Below are 22103 nucleotides of genomic sequence, written 5' to 3' on the forward strand. Positions count from 1 at the left end.
CACATTCTCTTTTATAGAAGGCAGTCATTTAACACCTTTATTTCTTCTGCTATTTTTGGCTTAGATTTGCCCACTGGAGGCTATATAACAATTGATGATACACATTTTAGATGATTAATTTGATTTCTTAATTCCAACAACACACATCTACCCTATATTAATCCACAATTCAGTTTGTATCCATTATGACGATAATTTATAAAAATACTTAAGTGACCGTTTTGGGATATTGGCCATTCTTCAATTTTTTTAATCATCGGATGAAACAGGAGAAAATCCTGCATCTCGGTAGAAGATTAGTTTATATGATGTTCACTGTCTTACTTGGTGATTAAGTGAACATGTACCTCTTACCGGAGGCACTAAAAGAAACTTACTGTGCACTTCATGCGGAAAAGGAATGAAAGTAAATCTGAGACTCCACATTCTGTGATGATCTGAGCTTTTCAGTTACAATGCATTATTTTAATGCACATATTTTTCGATTAAAGAGTCAAATTCCTCTTTTTCACATGAAATGCGTAGTAGGCACATGCCTTAATTTACCTCTTAGTATACCAGAAAGAGTTAAGTTTATTTTCAAAAGTTGTCTTTCATGTGTACTGATGGTCATAATTAATTTTACTTTCAGCCCCGTGATTTTTCTTCTTTACTCTAAATGTTCAGTGGTAAACTCTTAAACACAAATGCCAGAAAAATATGAACTTACAAAACTGACAAAACCCCCCACAAAGATACTATAGAAAGGACAAATAAATTGATAGCTCCTCTATAAGTACAGGTAAGAGAATGAAAGGAAGGAAACAGAACTGTCCTAAATTGACAACCTGGAACTAATTCTAATAATAGTGAAAGAGTTATCTACTGCATGTAAGATATTTCAGTGAATATTTAATTCAACTGAATCATATCAATTATCTCCAGAATTAATTTAGAAATGATTGAGTCCTTAAGAAAATTTAGAACATATGCATAACAAACTACTGAACTCTGTGTTTGATTTTTACTTTTATACTTCACAACTGAATTGAAAATCCAAAGCTCAAAATGGGTTCTATACATAAATTTAAATTTACTGCAACTTTTCCTTGTTTCCTAGTTATTATATTTTTTGGCTGAACTATTTCCCAGGACATTCATGAATTATATTGTTTGTCCAAAACAATCAGTAACTATTTTTACAGGTAATGTGATTTTGAAACTTTGGCTTGGAACATGTAGCTGTGAACATGTGGGCTGCAAGCTGAGTGGGCTCACCATTAAGATGGTGGGAAACACAGGGAATACTTTTTATGAACTTTTAAAAATTAATAAAAGAAATTCCTAAGCATTGAAAAAACTAACAAATATGTTTGGACATGAACATAATGTGTTATATGTAATTATACAAATATTTAGCAAACAAATATTTTGTTTTACCACATAATTTATTCTGTGAATGCTCATCACATTTGCTGATGGGGATATTATATTCATGTTATCTTGGATCTTAAGCCACTAAACCCTATTCATCTTGTCACACTGGATGAAGAAATAATATTTACTAAGACAAAAGTCAAAAAAGGAAAAAGACCTTAGGGGAACGGGGAGAAAGGGGGCAATATTCAACTTTCCCATTTGGAAAATTTCTGATATTCTAGGAAGCAGCGGGGACAACCAAATTAATAAGCCGGGCCCTTGATCTCGAGGGCCACCCCTATGAAACGTATTCCTGCAAAAATAGGCTAAGCCTTCTCAAACTAGGCCTAAGACTCACCACCAGAGAACCTCTTTTGTTGGTCAGATGTGGCCTCTCTCTCTCTAAGCCAACATGGCAAGTGAACTCACTGCCCTCCCCCTCTGCGTGGGACATGACTCCCAGGAGTGTAAACTTCCCTGGCAATGTGGGAGAGAAATCCTGGGATGACACAGGACCTGGAATCAAGGGACTAAGAAAACCTTCTTGACCAAAAGGGAGAAGAAAGAAATGAGACAAAATTAAATCTCAGTGGCTGAGAGATTTCAGAGTCGAGAAGTTATCTTGGAGGTTATTCTTATGCATTATATAGATATCCCCTTTTTAGCTTATGGTGTATTGGAGTGGCTGGAGAGAAGTACCTGAACTGTAGATTATATAATAATGTAGCTTTTACAATGTGACTGTATGATTGTGAAACCCTTATGTCTGATGCTCCTTCGAACTAGGGTATGGAAAGATGAGTAAAAAATCTGGATAAAAAATAAGTAATAGGGGGAACAAAGGTTAAAATAAATTAGGTAGATGGAAATACTTATGGTCAATGAAAGGGAAAGGTAAGGGGTATAGTATATGTGAGGTTTTCTTCTTTACTTCTTTTTCTGGAATGATGCAAATGTTCAAAAAATGACCATGGCAATGAATACACAACAATGTGATGATACTGTGAGCCACTGCTTGTGTATCACGTACGGAATGTTTTGTATGTTAAGAATGTGTTTGCATGTTGTTTTATTAATAAAAACATTTTTTAAAAAAAGGAAAATGAGGCAGTTAGTTATGTTCCTATTTTCTTACAAGTACTTTCAAAGAAAGATTAATATCAAATTGAATTTTACAAAGCACACAAAGATGTCTTACTAAAAATAAATTGTGCTCAATATTAATGATGTTGATTAGATCCTATTTAGTCTATTAATGTGTCTACCATTCTTTGCAATATTAATAATCCAAAACTATTATCATGACATTGTAAATTTTAAAAGGTGGTAAAGTCATAAGCTTATTTCTACCACATGATTAGAATATTTTTTGTTCTTTTGGTTTCAAATTAATATTATTACTTAGTGGATGATTTAAAACAACATGTTTTACTATACATGAGAGAAAGCATATGTCATACAGTTTTAAGGATAAAATGTACATTTGAAACTTCATCCTAGGACATAATTTCACTGGTGCTTGAGGCAAATGTCTTGGGTTACTTACCTAAAAAAATATACAATGTTTATCATTCTCAAATAGATTAATCATCTCCGCTATCAGACAGACCCTGCTTTTGTTTTTACAAAATACTCGTCATAAATAGTTTTTATCATGACATCTCAACAAATCTCAGAGAAAATTAAACTTTACTTCACAGGGTGGTTGGGATACTCAAACGATACATTTGAAAAGCCTAACATACTGCAAACATAGAAAGAAATGATGTGGACTTGTTATGTATAGGAAAGTATATTTGCAAAATAAGGATTTTATTTTTTATGTAATTCAGGCAGGCAAGTAGTCAAGAAAGCCTATGATTCCCTTCTCACAGAAAATGCCTTTAAAGGCAGATAACCCAGCCAAAACAAGACTGATGATAAACTTAGAGAAATCTGTCTTTTCCCACCTCTCTCAGGAATCACATGCCACAGCAGTGGGAAAGCGCCCCAAACAGAAAAGCAATAGTGTTAAAATCCTTCATAACTTTTTCATGAGCAGTGGATTTAATTCCATCTCTGCCCACAACAGGATTAGCAAAATATCTTCATGCAAAGCAACGATTTAGCCTGGGCTTTTGTCTTCCTGCTAAAAGGACTACAGACTCACACAGCTCTTTCTGAGGGTCCCCAGGGGTAAAACTGTCTAGGTGTCCCTTTCGCCAATTACCACCGGGCACACAGAAGTGTACACAACTAATACATTTATCGAAGTGGACAATGAACACCACAAATCAAGCCCCTGTTGCTTTTCAAGAAAGCCACATCAGCAAAAGGCTGAGTAGGGGCAGGCTGGACCTCAGAGCTGACGAAAGAGGACCAAAGAAGAGAGGCCAAGGGAAGTTACAGAAAAGGACTTGCTGGGCAGTTCAGATTCATGCTGATCTGATGTGGTTTACAATGATGGGGCAAGTTTCATCTTGGCTGGGGTACTATTTTTTTAAATAAAAAATAAAGATTTTTTAGAAACGATAATAGTAACGCTGACCAGGATATAGAAAACTGAGACTTTGTTATGTTGCTGAATAGGAGTGTAAATGGGTGCCTGGTTTTCCTTTTTCTTCTCTCTCTCACTCTCTCTCTCTCTCTCTACACACACACACACACGCACACTCTCTCTTAAGCAGAGAAAGAGTGTCTATATTCAGAATCTACTCAAAGCATATCCTATTAAAAGGCATACAAAGTTATTACTGTATTTTTTGTTGTTGCTGTTACATGGGCAGGCACCAGGAATCGAACCTGGGTCTCTGGTACGGCAGGAGAGAATTCTGCCACTGAGCCACCATCGTACCACCCTATTACTCTATTTTGATAAACAAATTATTGTTTGGAAATGATATCACCTATCAACACTAATGTTGGCTTTCAGGAAAAAAACCAAGAGATTATTTAAAAAAAACGGCAAGGCAATTGAACAAAGATTTAGTAATGACTTCTGTGGAATGACTTCATAATTTCAAGTGCTGGCCCATGAGAAGCCTTCTAAAGATGGTCACTGCATTGTAGAGATTATATACATACCACCTATATCAATTTCATGTAAATAAACGCTTGAGGTTGCTTTAAGTGAAAATCCCAGGGACAGCCTCATAAAACGATTTAAACAATATTTCAAGCAAGTTAGATAAGAGTCTAGATGATGTACTCTGCAAAACTGCATTAAGATGACTTAAAGAGCGGCTCAAGTGAGGACACAGACACTGATGTTGAAGTTGTATGTGAAAATACTGAACGAAATAAGATCCTGAAATTAAAAAATAACATTTGAGGTGCTAGAAAATTTTAATATTTCTAAATTAGTATACTTTTTAATGTGAAATGGAATGTAGAATATATTTTATAGCCAATTTAATATACTAAAATATAAGTATGGAATGAAAACATTATCTAAGAATTTATATATTCAAGTTGGTTAAAAATTTCCTTTATAGGAAAATAACGTAATGTAAAGATTTGCATTTAGGGACATGGCAATTTGGGATTTTGACAATGACATATTCCTCTTTACTGAACCCTATCTATTTATAGGAGTAAGAACTGGAAACTATGTTAGGGAGCATGAAAACCAGAATAAAATTTACAACATTGGTTTTAACCCTTGCTATTAACTATCTCTGGAACATTTTAAAGGCACATAGAGACACAGCAAATCTGGGTGGAGTGCAGTTGCTGGATTATCGGTGAGGCACCAATAATTTTAAAACAGCTCATGTGATTTCACTGATGAGCCAAGTTTGAGAAAAAATGCTTTAAGACAATATAGGTGGCATAAAAAAATATATTCCATGTAATGTAAAGCAAAAATATATTGGCATTTAACCTTCATAAAGAATAAGCTTAATTTCATCCATCAAAAGCATTTTTATTTATACACAAAATAAGGAAAAAAGATAGAAAAAACACTCCAGAATGTTAACAATGGTTTCTCCATAAAACGGGTATGTGGGTAATCTATAATTTTTTTATTATATTGTTTCTGTAGTTTCCAAAGTGAATCTGTGCTTCTAAAATGAAAAGACATGCTACATTTTCAGAAAGAAAAAAATATACAGGCATCATATAAAACATATTTTATGGGAAAAAAAATCTAAAAAAGCAGCAGACGCCTGAATAACTTTAATTTGGCTTTTGTGTTCCTAGAGTTTAGTGAACCACAAATGTTTTGAAAAAAAGACACTATACTGTTATTAAAAAAACACCAAATTCTATAAAAAACACTATTTATCAAGGGTGTTACTACCATTATCCTGGTAGAAATGATGGTATCCATCTATCATTTGGGATTAAGCTGAAGCACTAAATATAACTGATAACTAAAGGTTTACAATTCCAGGATCTCCAGTGGATTCAAACCACAGTATTGCCCTGGAAATCCCAAGCTGCAGTTACAGAATTAAACCACAGTTTTCATAGCTGAGAAGCAATTACATCTCAGTGTATGGGTACTATAAAGCTCATTCAGTGTTCTCTTAAAAGCCTTCCTTCGGTCAAGAGGTATTTAGTAAACATTACCATATAATTAGCCCTGTGATAAATCTGAGGATGTTACACAAAAGGAGTTTAATCCCTGTCCACAGACAAGCACATATATATTTTTTTCAGAGACTTAATGACAGTTCCATCACTTTTTTTTAGAGAACTGTGTTTAAAAAACATGAAATGTATAAGTATCAGCTGCACAGTTGCAAAACTATGCTTCTATGTTCTGTAAGAAATGGAGGGCAGGGCGCATGCGTGGTCAGTGGGTGAATGCTCACCTTCCATGCGGGAGACCCGGGTTCGAGTCCTGGGCCGAGCACCTCCCCCCCCCAAAGGGAGAACATTAAAAATGAATTGAAGGAAATAAAGTTGATCTCTTTAAATCAACCTCTTTAGACTATATGGACAAAAAAGTAAATAGTCAAATAAGTATTATTAGGGATTTTAAAATCATTTATTACTGATTATAAAAAATAGAGGGCAAATATACATTTATATCTGGCATTTATTACAACATTGCCTGGTAGAATTTTCTTCTCTAGTTTTTTAGAGAAGGTGAAAAAATTGTCTATGGCCACAATGAAACGTGGATCTGTGATCTAAACCAAAGGGGTAATTCCTAAGACTGAACTCATCCCCCACCAGGACACCCTCCTTGGTAATGAAAGAGGGAAAGTGAGAGAGATTTCATGGCCTTGAGAAACTCTGGTCATACAGTTCATGTGAAATTAGTACTTGGCAATACTCAACTAAAGAGAGAATAAAATGAACACTATTTATGTAGCTTTCTGGCAAGCACCAACCCACTTATCCAATACATCCTCACATTTTATTTAATGGCATGAGACAGGAATAAGTGAGTCATGTCATAATGCCAATTGTTAAATTTAGTCCCTGTTTGCTCTCAGATTAGGTTTTAAGATAAGAGCAACTAAGAAAAAAAGCATTTTAAATTTAGGAATACCATCTACATATTTTGTGCGCTGCATAGGCTGTATGTGATATGTTTCAAAGAAACAAGTAATAAGATGAGAGAATGAGACGGGAAAAAAATAAAAAAAGAAAGCCTAATTAGAGTTGTATAGGGTACAATTAGAAATGTTAAGTGGAAAAATTAGTTCATTATCTATTTATTTTCTTTTGTTCCTTTTCTTTTATCTTAGAGAAGTAGAAAAATATATAGTTTTATTTTTGACCCACGATGTATGGCCTCGATGAAGGCAGTATAATCAAGTTTAACTTTTGTAAACAGAACAATAAGAAGTAAAAGGTAGTGGAGTGTAGAATAAAGCGTACTTCCCTGAGTTCTTATCTAGGTTCTCTATTACACGATCAGTTCACAATTCTCTCTTCCTTGATGGTATAACTGGAAATGACTGATTATGCTATTGCACATTTCAGCAGTCTGTTGCCTCTTCCACCCTTCCCCTGGTCCATGTAACCTGAATCAGATGCTGCTTTCTGTGCTTCAGAAGCATCCTGAGGTGTGTGGATCTCATTCTAACTAAACTGTGAGCCCATTTGTTTTTGTGAGGTTGGTTTTTCTGTTTGTTTATTTTGTTTTTGCATGTAATAGCAGTTTTATTAGCCTGAAGAAAATAAGTAAAATTTGGCCAAAAATAATGACCATGCATTTACAAAACAATTTATATATGCTATTCAGAGATAACTAGTATTTATTGAGCACTTCCTATTTTTCAAGACCAAAAACATATTAAAGAATTCTCAAATCCATCCTATAAAATAGGCAATAGTATCTTTTATTTTATGGATGGGAAAACTAAGACTCAGACTAACAGGAACTTATCCATAAGCAAAAGGACAACCATAGGCTAATTATATTAATTATATTGCTAATTATAATTAATTAATTATATTGCTAGTTTTAAGAGATCATATCACCTATTTTTCACATTTGTGTGACTACCACTAAGTCTTTGCTTTTAAATTCTTGTGGACGTAAGCAGCATTTTTAGTTACATCACCATCACTTCTCTTTTTTCCCTGAGGTCTTCGTTATTTATTTGTAACATCCTGCTTATAAATTTCATTAAAATAAGTAGAAATGGGAATGTGTAGTATTAGATATTATTGTTTCATTTTGGAATTTAAAAATGACACAAGTACAAACTTTTTTAAAGGTACATGCATTAAGGAAAAGATACAAACTATGATTTTTAAAACATACGTTTACATATTTTTCATCCTTTTTATTTATAAATATAACCTTATGAATACAGAATGTTAAAAAGCTTAAATGACTATGTATTAAGACGGACAATCACACTTAAGTTAGGGAACTATGAATGTTTTACAGTTTAAAGTAAACTCTCCTAAGAACTGGGCTAATGAGTGGTTCACTGTTTTAGTTCAACTGAATAAAATTATAAAAGGAGTGCTTCCTTTTATACTACAAATGTTTAAGTAGCCAAAAGATCAAAGAAAGAAGTCAATAAATATTGAGGCTATCCCAAATAGTTACTAATACTGAATGTAAGCCAACTTGTAGAAATATGTAAGAACAGAGTATCGCATTGAAAACCTGTTCCGTTAAAAGCATCCTCACAGAAAGGGAAAGAACAATAAAGAAACGGACCACATCCGAGATCTACTAAATGTCCTTAATTACAGATTTAAGGACCAAGGGTCAAATTTGATAAGTAACTTGTCTAAGATACATGCCAACGGTAGACCCAGGTCTGATTCCTCCGCCTGGTTTTTATTCTGGGCTCTTCATCACAGTGTTCTCTCATTTTAATACTTAATCATATCACTTACTGTATTTTTAACTTTAATTTGGAAAACAATCAAGGAATAGAACCATTCTGTACAGTTAAAGAAATCTCGTTTGCCTAAAAAAATGCACATTACAAGAACAGAATGTAGTTCATAACATTAGCGCACTTTCATACCTTCATTAAAATAAGAAGTTTATACAGGAAAGAGTTCATTTTACATGTGATGTACTTTGGTTTGGCTGCAAAAAACTCAGCTATAGCTTTAAAACCTTTTTATATCATAATAACTTCATATGTTGTGAAATGATTTTCTATAATATTGACATTTTCCAAAGACAGCCAATTTTCCTGTTTTAGCTGCCTTAGAAGAGCTTCCAAAGACTTCAACTGTCCCAGGGTTTGCTGCTCTTATATTTCAGGAAGTGTTATCTTTGAATGCAGCATAGAAACTTTCTACCATAGAAGTTCCTTATTTATGTCTTGTCTACGATACGAAATGTTCAAATTTGTAAAACCTCTGTTCCATAGCCTAAATATAAGGAGTCTTCAACGCTCATTCTTCCCTTTCCATAGTTTTTTTTTGGGTGGGTATAAAAGAATTAATTGTAGGTCTATGGTTTTCAGTGGGTACAAAAATAGCAATCACAGATTCCTTCTTTGTGTTTAATTCTTCAACTGCTTGAGTAACTGTGCTGAATAAGACTGGATTTTCCTGTGATGACTTAGCTTCCATGGAGTTATTTGTAAAATTTGGATGAGCAAAACGATCCGTAGCTATTTCAAGCATTTTCTGAGTTTTCAAGTTCACTGAATACCTTCTGCATCTGAAGTTGTCAGAGTAATAGTTATAGAATTGAGATTGTCAAAAGATGCACCTCCATCTGTATCTTGGTTAACTGATGTTTCCAAAGTAGATTGCAGTTTTTCAGTATCTTCTTTAACCAGGCTAAGCGTTAATATGTTATTTTGATTATTTTCTGCTTTTAGAGCTGGCGGCTGGGCCAAGGGGGCACATCCTTGTTACCTGTATTTTTTGTAGGCTCAATTGACACAAATGATGATTCTTCTTTCTCAACCTCCAATTTTTTTATTCTGAGACCTTTTTTTCAAAGTGTCATTTCCTAAAAATATTGTTGGAATTCCAGCTTATTTCTAATATCGAATACCCCATCCCATGTCAGGAGAGTCAAAAAAACGGTCGCTGCCTAGGAACTGGGAACCAGGAATCACGGTCCATATTCTTTAACTACTTTGCGAGTCTTTCTTTGTCATGCAGAGGAAACGGGTAAAACCTCCACCTCTGGCCTTCATCGTTCCATCCCGTTTGGTTCATACATCAAATCACCGCGCAGTAACGGGACACAGCCCGGGAGGGCTCAGCTCAGCGAGCAGCGCGTGCAGTCGGGCCCTTTTCGCGGAGGCAGGTCGGGGTCCGAGCCGCCGAGACCCTCCCAGGGGCAATGCCCACCACGTGTTTTTGTAACCAAATCTCCTGCAGCCTAGCACCTGTCACAGTTCCTGGTACAAAATAGGCACTCAGTTAAAACTCATTAGTAAGTTGCTCTCCAAAGCCCTCAGTAGCTCTAAAATACAATAAATCTATGCAATTATTCCACAATAAATCTATGTAATTATTCCACTCTATGTCTGAAATGTAAACAGTAAGTATATCTACTGATATAATTAAAACAAAAAGAGTTGGACGTTTCCATTCACTCGTTCTTTTGTTAACAAAAAGATACACATTATCATTGCCATTTTATTAATTTCTCTCATCACAGAACTTCAAGACATTATTTTCAAGGTAACAAAATATTTTTTAAGAGAGATGATGGAAGGCATGAATTTCCAATGAAAGTTGGAATCTAGATTGTGAGCTACATTTTGCATTTTTAGTTAATTCCAAGCACATTACTTTTGTTTTTTTATAATTAGAAAATTCATAGACTCCCTATGTCACAGAGAGAAAGTTAGAAAAAAAATTACAGTCACTGGTTCCAAAATTCAGTTTTAGTGCCTACTGAATTTGCCAAATTTATTTATGATTAAGTACATATTTTTTCCATCAATCAGGGGAAGGGAAATTATAAATCCTACAGCTAGATACAATGATAAATGCCTGTGTCTGATCCTTGTTAATTTTCCATTTCACAATAATAAATGAAAAATGCTTATCTAATCCCTTTTGTGTGGGGCTGACCTGTAACCAGGTAATCTGACTTTATTACTTTCAAACTCTGTTGTATTCTATGTATCTGCTCTTATTTTCCTTTGTCTCCCCCATTTGCTTATTGCTTTTGTGCCTCTGCGTTAATCCTATTCTTCTAAAATTTTTGCTTTCTTCTATCCTATGGTCTCCAATTTCACGCACATATCTTACTTTCTTACACTAAGCCAATGGTTCTCAACTAGTGGTTCTCTTGATTGGAAAACAATCAAGGAACAGAACCATTGTGTACTGTCAAAGAAATCTCGTTTTTCTAAAAAATGAACACTACAAGAACAGAATGTAGTTCATAACATTAGAGCACTTTCATACCTTCATTAAAATGAGAAATTTATACAGGAAAGAGTTCAATGCTAAGTGTTCCCTGGGAGGAATTCTGTCACCCAGGGAACACTGAGCAATGTCTGGAAACAGTTTTGATTGTCATGAATGTGGGAAGGGTGACAGGAAAGCCCCCACAACAAAGCACAAGAGTCAACAGTGCTGGGCCAGGGCGGCTCATCAGGCAGAGTGCCTGCCTGCCATGCTGGACACCCGGGTTCGATTCCTCATGCCTGCCCATGCAAAAAAAGAAAAAAAGAAAAAGAGTGAACAGTGCCGGGCCAGGGTGGCTCAGCAGGCAGAGTTCTTGCCTGCCATGCTGGACACTTGGGTTCGATTCCTGGTGCCTGCCCATGCCAAAAAAGAAAGAAAGAAAGAGAGTCAACAGTGCTGAGGCTGAGAAGCCCTGCACTAAGCTACCATCCTTTGTCCTCTAGCCGCCTCTTTTTAGGGGATAATGGGTGGGTTGGTAGGGGCATTCTATGCTTCCTTCCATTTTTTCATCTACTACTTCCAGCGTGTTAGTCACATAAATATACATACATACAGTTAAAACATGACTGTGTATTTCTGTGGCGTTGGTATATATACTGGCATGAATGCTGGTTAGTATATATTCATTCTTGAGATTTCTTAGCATCTAGCACACTTAAAACTCATGAGTATGTATGTGGAATGAGACTGCACGAAATGTAACCTGAGGAGTTTATGACTTACATATGAAAACGTGCATATGTGCATGTATGTTTATTAAATGCCTTCATACTGCAAGTATATTTTGCGTAGTTTTCATACATAATTTGTGGGGAGGTTGATAAAAATTGAGGGGGGATTGAGTCAGGGTGCTCAAGTAACAACTGCAGTTAATGATCCCCAACTCCATTAAACATCTGCCTTTTCAGTAAGAATTCTGGGCATCAGTTCAAATGATGGTTACTGCTGCTAACCTTATACCCCAAATCTAAGTCACTTTCTCCAAATGTAATGACACGTATGCTAACACTTACTGGCAGCATGTACATGCATTACAAAAAATATATCCCGTATTCCTCCTCCATTTCAATATAGGAAGCAAGTGCCTTTTACAGATGGGCAACAGAAACCTGGAGAGGTTAAAACCCAGTGGTTCTTAGGTGGGGAGGGGCAGGGCTGAAACACAGCCTTGAGTCGTTCCTGATAACAAAACCCATGGCCTTAACTACTCTGTGGTACTGATTCCTATATCTGATTCTATCATGCATGCACTGAGTAGATCAGAGCATACTAACATCACTCCTACAAAAACTCCTACCACTCCTTTAATTTCATGCAATTTAAAGAGAATATAACATGTGATAAAGAAGAAAGGGCCAAAAAGTTAAGAAGACACTTCGATGGACATCACAAGCACATATTAGCAGAGCTATTTTTTCTTTTATTAGCTTTCCTTATAATACCACTGCTAAGAAAAAACCACAACTGTGTATTAGGCGATTATTTATTATGGAATAAATAACAAAAAGAAAAGAGTGAGACATATTAATCACATCTTTTATTCAAATAATAGAAAATTTGGCTCTCAGGAGATAAAGCTACTCTGTGGTCTTTTGGTTTTAAATTATTTGTTTTGAAATCCCAAATTAGCTATTAAATAAATAAGCAAACTCATATTTATATAGTTTGTTTTCTTCTTAGCATCAGTGTTTTCAACCGCTGTAAAATAGCCAACGTTCAATTATCTACAATCATAGAAGGGATTGCAGAATAAGTAATCCCAAATGACAGATAATCCAAAAACATTTATGAGGGATTTTAAATTCATTATATATTCCAGCAGATACCACCATAATCACATTTTTTTCTCAGGCTCATTAAAATTCACTTTATTTCTTGAGGACAAGCCAACTGACAGCTGAGAGGAAGATTCCAGACACATGCTGGACAACAAAAAAGAAGCTGATTTGCTATCAGCCTTTTTCTATAAATAATTGACATGAAGATATCTAGAGTTGACGAAGAAACTGATTTCACATTTATTAAACATTTTATATAATTAAAAATGATATATTACAATTATATAGAGAAGTGCTAAGACCTGGACTAGAGAGTCTATCAGATTTCAGTCTGCTTCCTGACTCAGCCCTGGCTCCACAACCAAAAGGCGTTTCTTAATCTTTCTAACTTTCAGTTCTTCACTTATGGTGCTAATATTAATAGTTGTTTCAGAAAGGTGCTCTGAAGATTAAATTATTTAAAGTGTGTGAAACACTCAGTAGACTGCCAGGCACAGAATAAGTACTCAGTTAAAGTTAGCTGTGATTTGTTGGTTTTTGTAGTTATTATTTTATCTATTTTACTCTAGTGCTAAGATTAAAGAGAATATTACATCTGATGGTCTGTATCAGTTTGGTATACATTTATATATCCAAAAAATGGTCTCTTTCATTATTGAATAAATTATATGGTTCATAGTAGGGTCAAATATCAAAATATATTCATAATGTGCTGCAGCAGAAAACAGTTGGACATAGTTATAACTGTCAAAACTAATTAGAAAATAATGGAGTTGCACAATCTCTTATTTAAAATTCCTGGGACCATATCTTTCAGAATTTGAAATTTTCAGATTTTAGGAAAGTAATAACAACAGCTCCCCAAGAAGTCTTGGGCAAAACTGCATACTCAGACATATTAATATTTCTGCAGTAAGAAAAAAGAGCATTTACACTGAATGGAATAAGGACTCTAAATATTCCCATATCAGGTCATTCTAGATTTAAATCTGTATTTGGATTTTTTTTGGTTTACTTTAATTTTCCAGAACTTTTAGAGATTTTAGAATTACAGATACTAAAGTGTGAAACTCAATTAAATAGAATCATATCACTAATATAAATTCTATTAAGTTTTATTTACTAATAGCATAGCACATATCAGAGAATTATAGGGTTAAATAAGTGGAGAATTAAAAATTCTTCTAATGATTTACAAAGGATAGCCCCAAGTAATTTGCTAAAAATCCAACTACACACAGTAATTCAAGATTAAATAATTACTCCTTAATTTATATAAAGAATATAATAGACTTTCAGATTTGTAAAAAGGTAACAAACAGATGGCACTATAACTTTCCCCTTGTTTTTCAATTAGGAATTACTTCTTTCATACTTATATTTTACTACTGAGCTGGAATAAATTAAAAGCTCTGAGTCAAAAAAGAAAAATAAACTATTAAATTCTTTGATGTCTTCACTGGTCAGGATAAGACAAAGAATAAAAGCAGTATGATGGGAAATGGGGCTAGGTTCTTAAATGAGAACCATAGACCTGTACCCCTGTTTACATGCATGCACATAAGATATATCACATTATAAATAGTCTTCAATAGGAAATATAAAAATAACATATGATACATACTTGCAAAAGGCTGAAGGAAAGGGCGTATATCATTCACTGACATGTAAATATTCTTGTTATTTGTGAAGGGAGCTTTAGTGACTCCAAATCCAATATATCCAATCAGAAGGGTGTCAAATTACCAAGGAGGGCGGGCCGCGGTGGCTCAGCGGGCAAAGTGCTTGCCTGCTATGCCGGAGGACCTCGGTTCGATTCCCGGCCCCAGCCCATGTAACAAAAACGGAGAAACAGAATACAATAAAACAAGAAAATGTTTAAAGATGTTTCCCTTTCTTCCTTCCTTCCTTCCTTCTATCCTTCCTTCCTTCTCTCTGTCTTTCCTTTAAAAAAAAAAAAAAAAAAATTACCAAGGAGTTCAGAATTAGTCTGACTGCCAGGGAAGAATTTACTAAGAATTCTGTCCAACAATGACATCACCCAATGCAGAGTGCATTACTCAGGATGTGATAAATTTTCAGGAAAATGTGACATGAGATTTGTGGTAGTTAGGTTCAGATATCAACTTGGCCAGGTGATGGTGCCTCGTTCTGTTACTGTGGACTGAATCATGAGCAGGTGAAACTTACTATGGCTGATTATACCTGCAGTGGCCTAAGGGGGGTGCCTTCCCAATAAGTGATGTTTAATTTAATTAGCTGGAGGCTTAAAAGAGAGAGGTCAGAAGAGAGCTCAACACAGCATAGCATAACTCATCTCAGCACTCACAGCTCAGCCCAGAAGTTTGGAGATGCAGAAAGGCCTCTCCCCAGGGAAAGCTGCTGGAACCCAGAAGCTAGGAGAGAAGGCCGGCAGACATTGCCCTATGCCTTCCCATGAAACAGAGAATCTCAGATGAAAGCTAGCTGCCCTTCCTCTGAAGAACTATAAGTTTTTAACTAAATAAATCTCCTTTTATTAAAAGCCAATCTATCTCTGATGTGTTGCATTCTGGCAGCCTTTGGCAGACTAAAACAAGATCACAGCAAAATAAGAGAATATATATATGCAGTGAAAATGGCATAAAAAAGAAAGACTTGAAGAAAGATTTCCAGGGGGAAATAATATTGGCAACTATGAATACAATTTGTTGAGAGAAGTTTACAAACTTTCAAACTAAAATTTTAAAAACACACATAGCAAATGAAAGCCCCCCACAAAAAAACTTTTCAAATAGGTCTATGTACTGAATTGTTATTTATTTGATCTGTGCTTCATGTCAGAGAATAAATTAGCCAGAATAAAATCTAGGGGTAGAATGCTGGGGAGGATAGTAACATACTTAAAAGAGTAGAAGAAATATGGGATAGATCTTTTATGCATCTAATTAGAAGCCTAGCAGGACAGGAGTGCGAGAAAAGAGAAGGACAGGAGAAAGAGAAAAGAAAGAGAAAACTGCTTACAGCAATACTGTTCAAAACTTTCTAAAACTGTTAAGACATTATGCAATAAATCTAAAAAGCTCTACAGATCCAAGCAACATAACTTCAAAGAGAACAACCTAAAACTAGTTAATGAAAATATGACCTTCAAAGAAACTGACTGACAGATTACATTTTTCCTTTTAGTTTTTTTTAACAGATTACTTTTCAACAGGAAAATGAAAGCTAGAAGACAATGGAATGATATCTTTATATTTTCAAAAGAAAAAAAAACTGGCAACTTTGATACTTTTCTATTAAAAGGTTAAGGCAAAATTAAAAGAAATAAAAGGTCTCCATATGGGAAGGGAAGAAATAAATCTTTCTCTATTTGCACATGGCATGACCGTGCATATAGAAAATACTGAGAAATCCAAAACAACGCTCTGTAACTAACAAACAAATTCAGCAAAGTGGGAGGGTACAAGACATGCACACAGAAACCAAGTGCTCCTATACATTAATAATGAACAAGAAGAAATTTTTAAAATTACAACTAAAAGAATCAAATATCTAGGAATAAATCTAAAAAGGGTGTAAAGAACTGTACACAGAAAACTACAAAACACTGCTAAAAAAATAACTCAAAGAAGACCTAAATAAACAGAAAAACATTCTGTGTTTATGGATTAGAAGACTAAACATTGTTAAGATGTCAATTCTACCCAAAGCAATTTACAGATTGTGTTAGTTTGCAAGCTGCCAAAATGCAATATACCAGAACTGGAACAGTTTTTATAAAGGGGAATTTAATAAGTTACAAGTTTACAGTTGTAAGGAAGTAAAAGTGTCCATATTAAGCAACCAACAAGAGGTTACCTTCACTCAAGAAAGGCTCATGGGTCAGAAACACCTCTGTCAGCTGGGAAGGCACCTGGCTGGCATCTGCTGGTCCCTTGCTCCTGGGCTCTGCTGCTTTTAGCTTCTGTTCCTGTGGGGGTTCCTCACTTTGCTTCTCCAGGGCTGGCTTTCATCTCTTGGCTTCTCTTGGCCGTCTCCAGGTTCTGGCTTGATTAACATCTCATGGTGATGTCCGCCGGGCTCCAATCATCTCCAAACATCTGTGTCTCTGTTCTCCATGTTTCCACATGTGTGGCAACTCTGCTGTGAAGTTTCTGCTGACTCTGAGGCTTCTGTCATTTTTGAAGACTCTGAGGTTTCTGTCATTTCTGACTCTCTCCAAAATGTTTCCTCTGGCTTCCAGTAAACTAATCTAGAGCCACCTGGAATGGGTGGAGTCACAACTCCATGTAATCAAAGGCACACACACAACTGGGTGGGTCACATCTCCATGGAGATAATTCAATCAGAGTTCCTGCACTACGATTCTGGATTAGGATTAAAAAGAATCAGTTGTTCCCACAAGACTGGATCAGGATTAAAACATGGCTTTTCTGGGGTATTAATAGATTCAAACCAGCACATTCTATCCTCTGGACCCCCAAAAAGACATGATTTTTTTCATATACAAAATACATTCATTTCATCACAATATCACAAAGCCTTCAAACATTTCAGTAACAAGACAAACACAAGACACAGTTAAAACCAGTACAAAATCTCATCAAAGTCAGCTATAGGCATGGTCCGTTCTAAGGAGAAAGTTCTCCTCTGGCTCTGGACCTGCGAAACTCAGAACAAGCTATCTGCTGCCAACATAGAAAGGAGGGGCTGTTGCAGGATACATGTTTCCATTTCCATAGGGAGAAATTGGAAAGAACACAGAGATCACAGAACCCATGGAGTTTCTAAAACCTGCAGAGCAAATTCCATTGGATTTCCAAGTCTGAGAGTCATTTATCCTTGGGGCTTTACAAAGTGGCAGTCCCACCCTACTTTCCAACAGCCTATGCAGCGGCCTTGCTCTCTTTTCAAATGCTGGCTGTGTTACAACCTCAGGGGGGCATTGGGAGACCACTTTTTCTTGGCTCCACCGCTTCCAAGCATGGGGGAGGCACCCAGGCTCTCTGCCAACTCCAGGGTACATGCTCTACCCCTCCAGGACAATGGGGTGGCACAACTCTTCGTGACAATGACGTGGAAGGCCCACCCTCTGCTTCTGGGGCAAACTCACCCTTTCTACACGTATGGGTCTGTCCGCTCTCCTGGCCAGAGGCTTCCTGGCTCCAGACCTTAGCCTCCACGGTTCTGCCTCTGAATACACTTTTCCTTCACTTTGTCCTGTCACTGTCCATTTTATTCCAGACTAGCAGTGGTTCCATTTATACAGATCCCACAACACTCTTGTTGGTTTCTATGTAATATGCTGGGATCAGACAAAAGGATTTTCTACTATATCCAGCATTTCTTTTCTTCACTTTTATAAACTTGCTCTCCCATCTAGCAACAAACTGCCAGTAAGTTAAAGATTTACCAATGTCCTGACGCTATTCTCCAATAATATTTTATTTATAAATTTGAGTAATTAAAACAGCTCATTAATTTTTATGATACAGTAAAATACACTGTCAACACAAACTTGATTCTGCTCTCTAGTCATCAAAGTTTTCAAATGTTTCCCACTTTGAAGTTGAGAGCTTACTATTTATTGTCACGTAGAGAAAAATATATTATTTTGGAAAGTACTTCAAGGTAAGTGCCAGAGGGTGCTTGTGCATATGTGTGTGTGTGCACATGCACAAATACTAACAGGTACAAAAAGGTTCTTAAAATGATACTTGTGCTTTCACACCTATATGCTCTTTCAGCTTTATGATATCCATAATGCCAGAAGAACATTTGCCCACATAGTGCTGATGAGTTTGAAAGCAGAGAAACACAGAAGATTAAAGAGGAAATTGGTGTTGCAGGTGATCATTGCAAACAACCTAAAATTAGCTACCATGAAGATGACCCTCTGAATCTTGCTGTCTCTTATGTTCTTCAAATGTGTGTCTTTTCTTCTAGCCAAGCCTGGGTACTTTTGCTCTCCAGACTTTTCTACAGTTCTTTGTTAACTTCCTTGACTTTTCCTTTCTGGCCATTGTCATATTAAGGGTAGGATTCTTTGGGGAAACTGGGATCAGAAAAAAAAATTAAATTTAGCATTTTACAGAACATATAAAAAAGTACAAAATAAAACACGTGCTGGATATGACTGGGTGTTGCTTCCCACTGCCACTGCTTACTTAAGCACAGGAGGTAGAACATGAAATGCCCTTCCAGAATTTTCGATTCTGCCAGTGACATGCCTTCATGAGAGTGTTAGGAGATGGAACTGGGAGGAAGGTCATCTTCTTTGGAGATGGAACTGGGAGGAAGGTCATCTTCTTGATGGTACGGCTACTGGCAACAATATTCAGTATCCCAGGATCTTTGCAGATCTGACCAAGTTTAAGAATTCTCAGATGGGGAACATCTGAGTGGGCCCTAAGTATAATCACAAGCACCTTTAGAAGAGGCAGACAGAGAGGGACTGGACCCCAAAAGAGAAGAAGACCATGTGACAACAGAAGAGACTTGAGCGATGCCCACAGCTCTAAAAAGCTAGAAAGGACAAGGAATGGATCCTCCCCGTATCTCCACAAAGGAATGAGCCTGCCAACCTATTTATTTTAGCCTCAAGAGATTCACTTTAGACTCTGGCCCCCAGAAGTGTACAGAATAAATTTCCATTGTTTTAAGCCATTAAATTTGTGGTGATTAGTTACAGAAGCAGTTGGAAACTTAAAGAAGGTAAATTGGGAAAGTTTTATTCAAGGGATTATGTGGTAAAAGCAGAAAGAAGCAAGAGGGGAAATTTAGGAACCTAAAAGACTAAAGAAGACCAAAAAGTAAATGAGAAACACACAAACACCCTTTCATTAAAGAAATTATACTTTTGCTATACGAACAGAAGAGAGCACTTTTGAAGTAACAATCATTTATCTTCCCCAAACCCCCAGCCCTTTTCATGAAATGGAGTCATAAGTAGTCCTTAAAGCTATTATAAGAAAATGGAAAATGAGAATTAAAATCTGTCAGCTGGTGAAAATTCTCCTCAAAACACAAACCATGAAGAAGGAGAAAACTGCAACATGCTACAACCAACTGAACTAAATATTCTCAGAAATTATTTGGGAATAGGGGAACAAAAAACTACTTGGATAAAAATTTTATATCTAAAAACAGAAAGAGAAAAAAGAGGAAGAAATGAAACACGATTCAACTGAATTTAGGAAAGAAATGGGGAAAAAGGTAAAATCATTAGCAATAAAGACTAAACTACAAGGGGCTTAAGGGAGAGTAGATGAGAAGGAAAGTGTGTTATGGGGCATTTAAGAAATAAAGATAAAAACCCAAGAGAATGAAAATAAAGAAAAAAGTTAAAAATGGTTTGAGAGAAAGTTCTTAAAATAAAAGATAAGCAAAGAAGATCCAGTATGCATATAACTGGAATCCCTGAAGAAGAAAAACAAAAGCATGAGACAAAAATATTTAAAACTATAAGCCAAGAAAATTTTCTTTAAATAAAAGATGACCTAAATGAATATATTAAAAAGGATTTCCAAATACCTGGGAAAGCACTATCAACTCCCAAACACATCCTAGTAAAGCTAATGGACTTCAAAGAAAACGTGCATGGCCTATAGCAGTGGTTGGCAAACTACAGTGCCTAGTCTGTTTTCACATAGCCCGTAGGCTAAGCATGGTTTCTATATGTTTAAAGGGTTATAACACAAAGAATATTTGACAGAGATCATATGCAGCTCAGTGCCTAAAATGATGACTAATGATGGCCCATCACAGAAAACGTTTGCTGACACCAGCCTATACAAATAAAGTACAGATAATTTATAAGGGCAGCATGATTAGGCTGGCATTAGACTTCTCAAAAGGAACATATGAAATGAATACAATTGATAAGTGTTTTGAAGAAACTCAAGGAAAGAAAGTCTGAACCAAGAACTGTATATCTGGCCAAGCTGTTCCTCAAGTATCAAAACTATACTAAAACACTTGTAAAACGCACAAGAACTCAAGGACAACTGTACCAACGAGCCCTTTTGGAGGACTTCAAGAGGATGATTTTAACCAAATATGAGAAGACTGGAGAAATTCTGGCAAAATGATTCATAGTAAGCATCAGATATATTTAATTGCAGATCCAAGCCTGAAACTAAAATGAGTACGAGAGTGGAAGAATAATATATAATCATCCTGACAAAACTGAAATAAAACATCTAAAAATTGGGAGTAGAAAGGTAAGGGAAAAAAGAAAGTGACACAAGTGCCCTGATTGTGGAAAGGCAATATGTGGGATTTAAGTATACCAATAAAAACTCACCCACCAGAGTGCAGAAGTTTAAAGAAGAAAACAGCAGACAAACGGCATTTGAAAAGGTAAAAGTAAAACTGTAACTAAGAGAACAAAAATCAAGACTTTCCTAAATACCAACAGAAATCTAAAAATAAAAGACCAAGGAAACCATCACATACAGAGAAAGCAGCATAGCAAATACGTAGTGGAGCTAATGCACAACATAAATTATATTAACAAATGGGCATGAGTTTAACTCACCTACTGAATATTTTCATTTTGACTTACAAAGCAACAGAGAGCCAACTACATCTGGATAAAAGGGGCCCATCAATAAGAAAGTGACTCAAAGATCAAAAATGAAGGAAAGGTAATGTTATACTACACAAACGGAAGTAGAGCATTAAACACGAGAAGGAAATGGGATCTATTAACACTAAAAGCTACAATTTACAATGAATGTGAAATGTGAAACAGTTTAATAAATATCTATGTACCAAACAACACAGAGCCACCTTTATAAAGCAGACAACACAGAAGCAGCAAGAAGAAACATTAAAAATAGGAAATTTTGACACACTAATAATACGACACTTTTCAATATGCCCATTCTTACTACAAGATGGATACACTGGAAAAAAATAAGGCAAGACAGCATCTGATGACATAATTAGTAAAGCTATCTTATACTTACGCTGAACCTTATACCCCAGAAATCAACATTTTCTTCTAAAATTCAGGCAATATGCACAAAAGCTGATCCCAAGATAGGTAACAAGGAAAGGATCAGCATGTATAGATCACAAAATGTTGAAACTAGAAATCTGTAACAAAATTTCAAAGAAAGGCCCTCACCTGGAAATTTA

At 35.8% G+C, this 22103-nt stretch overlaps 1 protein-coding gene and 1 pseudogene across 5 annotated transcripts in view; both read right to left on the bottom strand.

Moving 5' to 3' along the window:
• KLF12 (KLF transcription factor 12) overlaps positions 1–22103 on the bottom strand; it is a 483475-nt gene that overhangs the window by 182534 nt on the left and 278838 nt on the right. The gene's annotated exons all lie outside the window — the stretch shown is intronic.
• On the bottom strand, positions 8162–9677 carry LOC143679390 (THAP domain-containing protein 5 pseudogene; annotated as a pseudogene).

The sequence above is a fragment of the Tamandua tetradactyla genome, chromosome 4 (assembly GCF_023851605.1).
Source record: "Tamandua tetradactyla isolate mTamTet1 chromosome 4, mTamTet1.pri, whole genome shotgun sequence".
NCBI classification, from domain to species: domain Eukaryota; kingdom Metazoa; phylum Chordata; class Mammalia; order Pilosa; family Myrmecophagidae; genus Tamandua; species Tamandua tetradactyla.